The sequence below is a fragment of the Rhinopithecus bieti genome, unplaced genomic scaffold (genome assembly GCF_001698545.2).
Source record: "Rhinopithecus bieti isolate Rb0 unplaced genomic scaffold, ASM169854v2 scaffold_39317, whole genome shotgun sequence".
NCBI classification, from domain to species: Eukaryota; Metazoa; Chordata; class Mammalia; order Primates; family Cercopithecidae; genus Rhinopithecus; species Rhinopithecus bieti.
The window spans coordinates 835,762-843,827 of NW_016816467.1; the positions used below are offsets into that span (position 1 = coordinate 835,762).

Here is an 8,066-nt window from a genome sequence, read left to right on the forward strand (position 1 = left end):
TCAAGAACAAAACTATTCATGTATATTCCCCAAAAGGACAAAAAAAGGATCCAATGAAAGGGTTAGGTTGTAGAAAGGTCAGAGCACTTTAGTGCTAAATGACGCCTAACATCACTCTCTCCTGCACCCCTTATAGTATAAAAGAGAAAATTAAGACCCAGAATAAGATCAAGAGTTTTTCATTGGTCGTTATGATATTAAAGAAGTTTTGAAATATATGGCTTGTTTTCTCACATCTATGTGCTGATTAGACCTCAGCCAAAGACTTCAGGGGAGCCCTCTGCAAATTTCTAGAGTTCTTTGTGCAACATTTTCCTCTTGGGTTCTCTGACTTGCAAACTCAAACCGTCAGGCTTTCCTTAGCCTCAGCTCTGCCTCCTCATCTCAGAGAGACCCTACAGTGGGGCCTGGGAATCCTCCAGGCTGTGAGCTGGTCAATGGAGCTCACCTCCGTTTTGGTTGTTTCCTCTCTCTTGGCGGTCACTATTCTGTGCTACTGATGTCCAGTGTCTGAAATTCATTTTTTGTCATACCTTTTGTTTGTTTGCTTGTTGTCATTTCCTGCAGGAGGGTAAATCTGGCTCCTGTTGTTCCATCTGCCCTCCAGCAGCTTCCCATACAGGCAGCTCACTTCACTTCATTTTCAATTTTAATGATTTCTGCTTTTTATTATGCCTCTTCTCTACTTTTTTGGGGGGGGTTATTCTTCTTGTTCTTTTTCTAACATCTTGAGTTCATGTTAAGTTAATTAGCTTTTAGTCTTTCTAAGTCAATTACTGAATGTTTTGAAGTTTTCTCTTTGTGTTACTTTATTTTTTAGGCTATTTATTAAACTAATCCATGTTCTGAACTGTTATTGCTACTGGAAGGGGCCCAATCCAGACCCCAAAAGAGGATTCTTGGATCTTGCACAAGAAAGAAAGGGTGAGTCCATAAAGTAAAGTGAAAGCAAGCTTATTAAGAAGGTAAAGGATAAAGAATGGCTACTCCATAGGCAGGGAAGCCCTGAGGGTTACTGGTTGCCTGTTTTTATGATTATTTCTTGATTATGATATTATTTCTTGATATGAACAGGAGGCAAGCAAATATTGGGTAGAAGAGGGTAGTTCCCTGGCAAAGACACCACTCTCAAGCTTGGAAATCCATGGCCTTAAATGTGAACAGGCATTCCTGTTTTCACACCTTAATGTTGCCTTTTGGCCCACCACACCCCCCATCCTATACCCATGTAAACCGTAAATGTCAGGCTCCATGAGCAGAAGATCAGAGGAGCAGAAGAGTGGTGCAGCAGAGAAGGAGAGAAGAGAAGGAACGTCTAAATGTCAAGAGGAGCTCAGCTGGGGACAGTCAGAGAGGAGACAGGCTGTGGGACAGCCAAACTCCAGGGGAAGATCATCTTCCCACTCCATCCCCTTTCCAGCTCTCCATCCATCCCAATGAGAGCCACCTCCACCACTCAATAAAACCACCGCATTCATCATCCTTCAAGTCTGTGTGTCACCTGATTCTTCCTGGACACTGGAGAAGGACCTGGATACCAAGAGGTCACTGAGTTGATTAATACTAAAGCCATCTGTGGACAGCAGAGTGAAGAGGCACTGTAACATGTGCACTGGGGCTTTGGGAGTTGCAGGCACCCACCCTTAGATGCTACCATGGGGCTGGAGCCCAAAAGCACTTTCCCCAGGTCCTGTACCTGCCTATCTGCATGCTCTCCCTCCCGTAAGGGGTTTGAGCTCATGGTGGCTCAAGCCACACCCCTGTTGCACGTCCTGTGAGTCGGGGGTCAGGGAATTCTCCTGTTTCAACATGTTAAACAAGGGGTGGATTATTCATGCCTCCCCTTTTTAGACAATATAGAGTAACTTCTGGACATTGCCATGGCATTTGTAAACTGTCATGGTGCTCTTGGGAGTGTAGCAGTTAGGACAACCAGAGGTCAGATCACCATCTTGGTTTGCTGGGCTTTGGCCAGCTTCTTTACTGCAACTTCTTTTATCAGCAAGGTCTTTATAACCTGTATCTTGTGCCAACCTCCTATCTCATCTTGTGACTTAGAATGCCTTACTGCCTGGGAATGCAGTCCAGCAGGTCTCAGCCTTATTTTTCCAAGCCTCTATCCAAGATGGAGGCACTCTGGTTCAAATGCCTCTGACATTACTTCCAAGATGGTTCCTTTTTGTCATTACGTAGTGGCCTCTTTGTCTTTGAAAATGCTTATCTATCATCTAGTTTATTTGATATTAATATAGCTACAAGAAATTTTTGTATTTTTACAGCCTCTTTACCTATTTATTGACATATGATACCCATACAATAAAGAGCATGTAAGGCACTGATCTTAAGAACAGAGTTTGACAATTTTTTTCTAATGTATACAGCCATGTACCCACCACCCAGATCAAGATAAAGAATACCGCCAGCATCAAAGGAAGTCACTAGCTTTATTTCAGTTGGTATTTTCCTCAGACATCCTTTTTTCCATCCCTTACTTTCAACTTTTTTATTTATGTTTTAAAGAATTTACTTTTAAACAGTAAGTGACTTTTAGTAAAGTTACGGTACATTGATTGATTGATTGTTACATTAAAACCCAAGCCACTAAGTATCAACAACATCCTCCATTCCTATTTTCCCCTCAAGTAAAATTAGACTTACTATATTTATTTGGAATTTCTGTGTCTGCCAAGGGAGTTTTTAATTACTAATACTGAAATACTCTATTCATATTTTCTTTTAGTGCTTTCTTGTTTTTGTTTTAGTAGCTTAACCTTAATTATGTGAAATGTTTTGTGTTGTAAAGAATGAGTAGTAGAGATCCATTTTTTTCTTCCTATCTGACAAGTTTTCTGAATACAGTGAACAATCTGTCTTTTTATATTGATTTGAAAGCTGCTTTCTTCATGACACTAAATTATTACATGTATTTGAATTTACAAATGAATTCTGTTATATTTCACTTATCTGAATATATGTTTCTTTACCCAGAATGTTCTTTTAATTAATGCTTAATATAACTCTATATTATAATTCCTGGCTGAAGAAGTTCCCACTCATTGTTCTTCATTTCCATAATTTTTCTGACTATTAACACACATTTATTCTTCTAGATGGGGGCTGTTCAATCTTGGCATTATTGATGTTTTGGACTGGAAAAATAAAAGTCAGTAGTGGGATCCTTCTAATTTCCTCTACTTTCTTTTTGTAGCTCTGTTTCGTGCCCTCAGGTAGGAATTCTCTGTCAACTCTCCAGTACCTTCTTTCTTTTTGGCCCAAAGCAGATATTCTGCAGAGTTTCTTGTATGAGGTTGGGTTGTTTCTTAAATCTCAGAGTAGATTATTGTTTATTCTATACTTTTCTTCATTGTCTTTCTTCATTTAAGCAGATTTCAAATAGATGGAATTTGTAAATATTTTCTCAAGTCTCTGGTACAGAAGATTTCTCAAATCTTCTGTAGACATTTTAAATTTCTTTAAGAAATATTTAAATTACCATTTTCACTTATCTGTTTTAATTGCTCTGCTATTGTTTGGTATTTACAAGTGATTTATTATGTTATCCTTTTTATTAGGTAAGAGGTGTTAATGGTGAGTTTGAGATTGATAGGAGCTATTTTGTTAGAAATAAATGAGGAACTGTTGCAGGAATGGACTCTGATTTTTACATTTTATTCAATTGCTTTGGCTTCTTACAGGCTCATGACACTTTCCTTAGTGTTTAACACAAACAACTGAAGTAAAATAACTGCCACTTCTCTCCTTACAGTTAAACTGCAAACAGCTCTTTTTATAAGAACTGTGATTGCCTCCAGCAAGCAGTCTCAAGTACTTGGTATATAAACACACTATTGCCCCTTTTTCTTCACACTTGAAGTTTGTAGAAAAAATCACTAAAAATTTCATAGTATCTGAGGAGAATGGATCTCTCCAGATGATGTTTTCTTGCCTGGGGCCAATATGTGCACCATAGAGTCCCCTCTATCTGCCATAAAACTTTGTTTATGAAGCATTGCTTTAATCAATCTTCACATGGTAGGACAATACAGGCAAAAGCTGAGGTCTTGCTATACATCTCTTTCAAAGTTTTCCTTCAAGGCCATTTTGCTTTTAGTCACTTTTTCTTTATATTTTCAGCAGCAGTTATTAATTTCATTTCATTCTATTTGACCCATCGAAATGTTTAACATGGTTTTATAAAAGTAACTTTATTTTCAGCTTGTCTGTAGATTCAATTTTCTTGTAGTTGCTGGTATAAGTAATAGGGAAAAATGTATCAGTCTTATATAATAAAGAGGTTCAGATGAGTGTGTGTGGGAGTATGTGATATAGGAAGAAACAACCAGTATATAACAACATATGTCTGCCTGCTCTGCTTTTAATACTTGTTAGAGTTTTAGTTTCTATGAATATCTTGGAGGTGCTGGAATATATATGCAAATTTCCTTCTAAAAGATTGCGCCAAGTTACATTACCATAACAACAATAAGAATTTACTGCAGCCTTAGCATATTGGATATTATCTTAAAAAATACCCCTTTGTAGGTTTCATAGATAATGAATAAATAAATTTTCTGTTGTTTTAATTTCCATTTTAAAAGTAGTGAGGTTGAAAATGATGCAATTGGAAATGCATGTGCATAAGAAGTTGAATAGAAGTTTATCAGTCAGAAGGTGGAATGACTTTTGAACAAGTTAAATGTTTGGAAAAACAGCATGAATGTACTGAATATTTTTGAGGTGTGATCTTCTAATCGCTCTAGCAAATTGTATTGGTCATAAGAAAATATTTGAACTTTTCCAATTAGTCAGTCATTATATTAGTTTATTCTCATGCCGCTATAAAGAACTGCCTGAGACTGGGTAATTTATAAAGGAAAGAAGTTTAATTGACTCACAATTCTGTGTGGCTGAGAAAGTTTCAGGAAACTTACAATCGTGGCAGAAGGGGAAGCAAACATCCTTTTTCACATGATGGCAGAAGTAAATGGAGAAGCCCCTTATAAAACCACCAGATCTCATGAGAGTTTGCTTACTATCATGAAAATAGCACAGGGGAAACAGCCACAATGATTCAATTACCTCCCACTACATTCCTCCCACAACACATGGGGATAGTGGGAACTACAATTCAAGATGAGATTTGGGTGGGGGCACAGCCAAACCACATCACTATGCCCCTGACCCCTCCCAAATCTCATGTCTTCACGTTTCAAAACACAATCATGCCTTCCAAACAGTCCCCCAAAATCTTAACTCATTCTAGCATTAACTCAAAAGTCCAAGTCCAAAGTCTTATCTGAGACAAGGCAAGTCCCTTCCACCTATGAACCTGTAAAATCAAAAGCAAGTTAGTTACTTCCTAGATACAATGAGGGTGTAGGCATTGGGTAAATGCACCCATTCTAAATAGGAGAAATTGGCCACAAACAAGGGCTACAGGCCCATGCAAGTCTGAAATCCAGCGAGGCAGTAATTAAATCTTAAAGCACCTAAATAATCTCTTTTGACTCCATGTCTCACATCCAGGTAATGCTGATGCAAGAGGTGGGCTCCCAGTCTTGGGAAGCTCAGCTCCTGTGGCTTTGCATGGTACAGTCCCCACCTTGGCTGCTTTCACAGGCTGTCTGTTATCCAGTTCCAAAGTCACTTCTGCATTTTTAGGTATCCTTATAGCAGCACCCCACCTCTAGTACCAACTTACTGTGTTAGTCTGTTCTCATGCTGCTATAAAAAATTGCCCAAAACTGTGTAATTTATAAAGGAAAGAGGTTTAATTGATCTATAGTTTTACATGGCTGGGAAGGTCTTGGGATACTTACAATCATGATCCAAAGGGGAAACAAACACATCTTTCTTACATAGTGGCAGGAAGGAGAAGAATAAGAGCTAAGTGAAGGGGGAAGCTCCTTTATAAAACTATCAGATTATGTGAGAATTTACTTACTATCATGAGAATAGCATAGGGGAAACCACTGCAATGATTCAAGTACCTCCCACTGGGTTCCTCCCATGACATGTGGGGATTATTGGAACTACAATTCAAGATGAGATTTGGGTGGGGACACAGCCAAACCACATCCGTCATTCCACATATTGAGTGATTTCTCTCTTCTATTCACTATTCTCCCACAGAGAGGGACCCATAGTCATTACCTTCAAGGAACCTAAATCCTGGCGTCTTTATGGTTATGGGTGGCATATAATATACAGGTAAGCCAATGTTACAGGATGTTGTGAGACTATTCTACTCTTCCATAATTAGCCACTAGGACCATGGTTGAAACCAAGAGGCACTGAGTACCACCTCACTCTAAGGAGAATTACTGAGTTTGTGCTCACTGCTAGGGCCAGATCTCTTTGCAGGGCTATTTTAGGCTTTACACAATGTGACCTTTTAGTCTGTACAAGGAGAGGAATGCAGAGGGAAAGAGATTCACTGGAGTCTCTTGTCAGTGACCTGGTGGTGAATATATGGTAATGGGTAAATCCCACTTCACCTAATGAAAAAAAGGAGAAGGATGCACTTCATTCTTAGAATTTACGCAGGAATAGGAAAGGGAAAATCTAGGAGAAAAGCTTACAAAGACTGTAAATGCCTTCAAGAAGGTGAGAGAAACTAGTATTTTGTTTACTGTTAGCAGGCTGTTCGGGCAGCATTTTGCCAACATAGCCCTATGTGAGTAGGGGAAAGGGAATTGTGGTTGGACAACAGAGCTCTGGGAAAGGCAGTGATTGAGCAGTTGAACTCCATCAATTTGGTGGGTAAGGACCCCAGAGTATTCAAAAGATCAAATGGAATGTGACTGAAGAGTTATCTTGCTGATCTTACCCAGGAGGACAGTCCCCTAGGCAAGGGGACACCAAACACAAAGAGGCATGGGATAAGGGTTTGGTGATGAGAACTGGGCAGAACTGGAGTTTAATCCCTATGTCATGGTAAGGCCCTCTGAAATTCTCTCTATGCCCTTGAGAGACTCAGCATTTAGATTCTGATCCCTAGAGTCCCTTAGTGGCCAGTCTATGTAAGCCAGGTTAGTAGCTATAGCTGTCAGGCACATGATTACACCACGAATGGTGAAGTAAAAAGATGTCCTTTCTCTGCTTTCTTCCTCTAATCCCAATCTCAGAGGCGCAAAAACCTAGAAAAAAGAAGGTAGCTGTAGAGCTTTCATTTAGATATATGATTGGTGTTTTGAAATTTTAATAACAAAAAAGACCAGAAAGTTTCCTATCTTCCCAAGATATTTCTAGGGAATAGGAACAGGAAATAGGAAAAGGATATTCCATACAGTATAAGCAAATTTTTAAAATTATTTTTTTTACCCTGATGAATTGAGACTTGCCAATAATCAGTTATACAAATAAGGAGGGTAGTCCTGGGCGCTGTGTGCTATGAAAAAAATATAGGAAGAAAATGAAAGAGAAATTAATGGGAAGGAGACTACAAGCTGCTTTGCCTTGGGTAGGCAGGGAAGACCTATTTCATTCAATGAAATTTTACTGAGTTTTCCTATGTTCTAGCCATTATTCTGGGCTCTGAGGATACATAGTAAACAAAGAAGATGAAAAATACAGTTATTAGAAATCTTTGAAGGTGTGAGATAGGAATAATATGGAGGCAGTCAAGCAAAGATATGAAGCAACAAAAGGAGAAAAAATTAGAACAAAGTTCCTAAGAAAGGAGTAAGCTTAGTATGTTGGAGTTTTGGGGAAAAATTCAGTGGCTGCAACCTAATGACAGGAGAGAGTAGGAGAGGGTTGAGGGGTCAGGCCAGGTGAGCTGAGCATGTGGACAGGTCAGAACTTCAGAGAGCATACTAACAAGTGGTGATTTTATTCTGGTGCAGTGAAAAACCTACTGGAGATTGTAAGTAGGAGAAATACATGATCTAATTTATAGTTTAAAAAGTTGCGGCCGGGCGCGGTGGCTCAAGCCTGTAATCCCAGCACTTTGGGAGGCCGAGACGGGTGGATCACGAGGTCAGGAGATCGAGACCATCCTGGCTAACACGGTGAAACCCCGGCTCTACTAAAAAAAAATACAAGAAACTAGCCGGGCGAGGTGG

The 8,066-nt window shown here is 39.3% G+C and overlaps 1 long non-coding RNA gene across 1 annotated transcript in view; it reads left to right on the forward strand.

Annotated features, from left to right (window-relative positions):
• Nucleotides 1-3,783: 3,783 nt before the first annotated feature.
• Nucleotides 3,784-8,066, forward strand: part of LOC108517116 (uncharacterized) — a 17,609-nt gene continuing 13,326 nt past the window's right edge. Inside the window, exons 1-2 of the long non-coding RNA XR_001882005.1 lie at nucleotides 3,784-3,832; nucleotides 6,133-6,210. This is a non-coding gene — a long non-coding RNA (uncharacterized LOC108517116). The remainder of the gene's footprint in view (nucleotides 3,833-6,132; nucleotides 6,211-8,066) is intronic.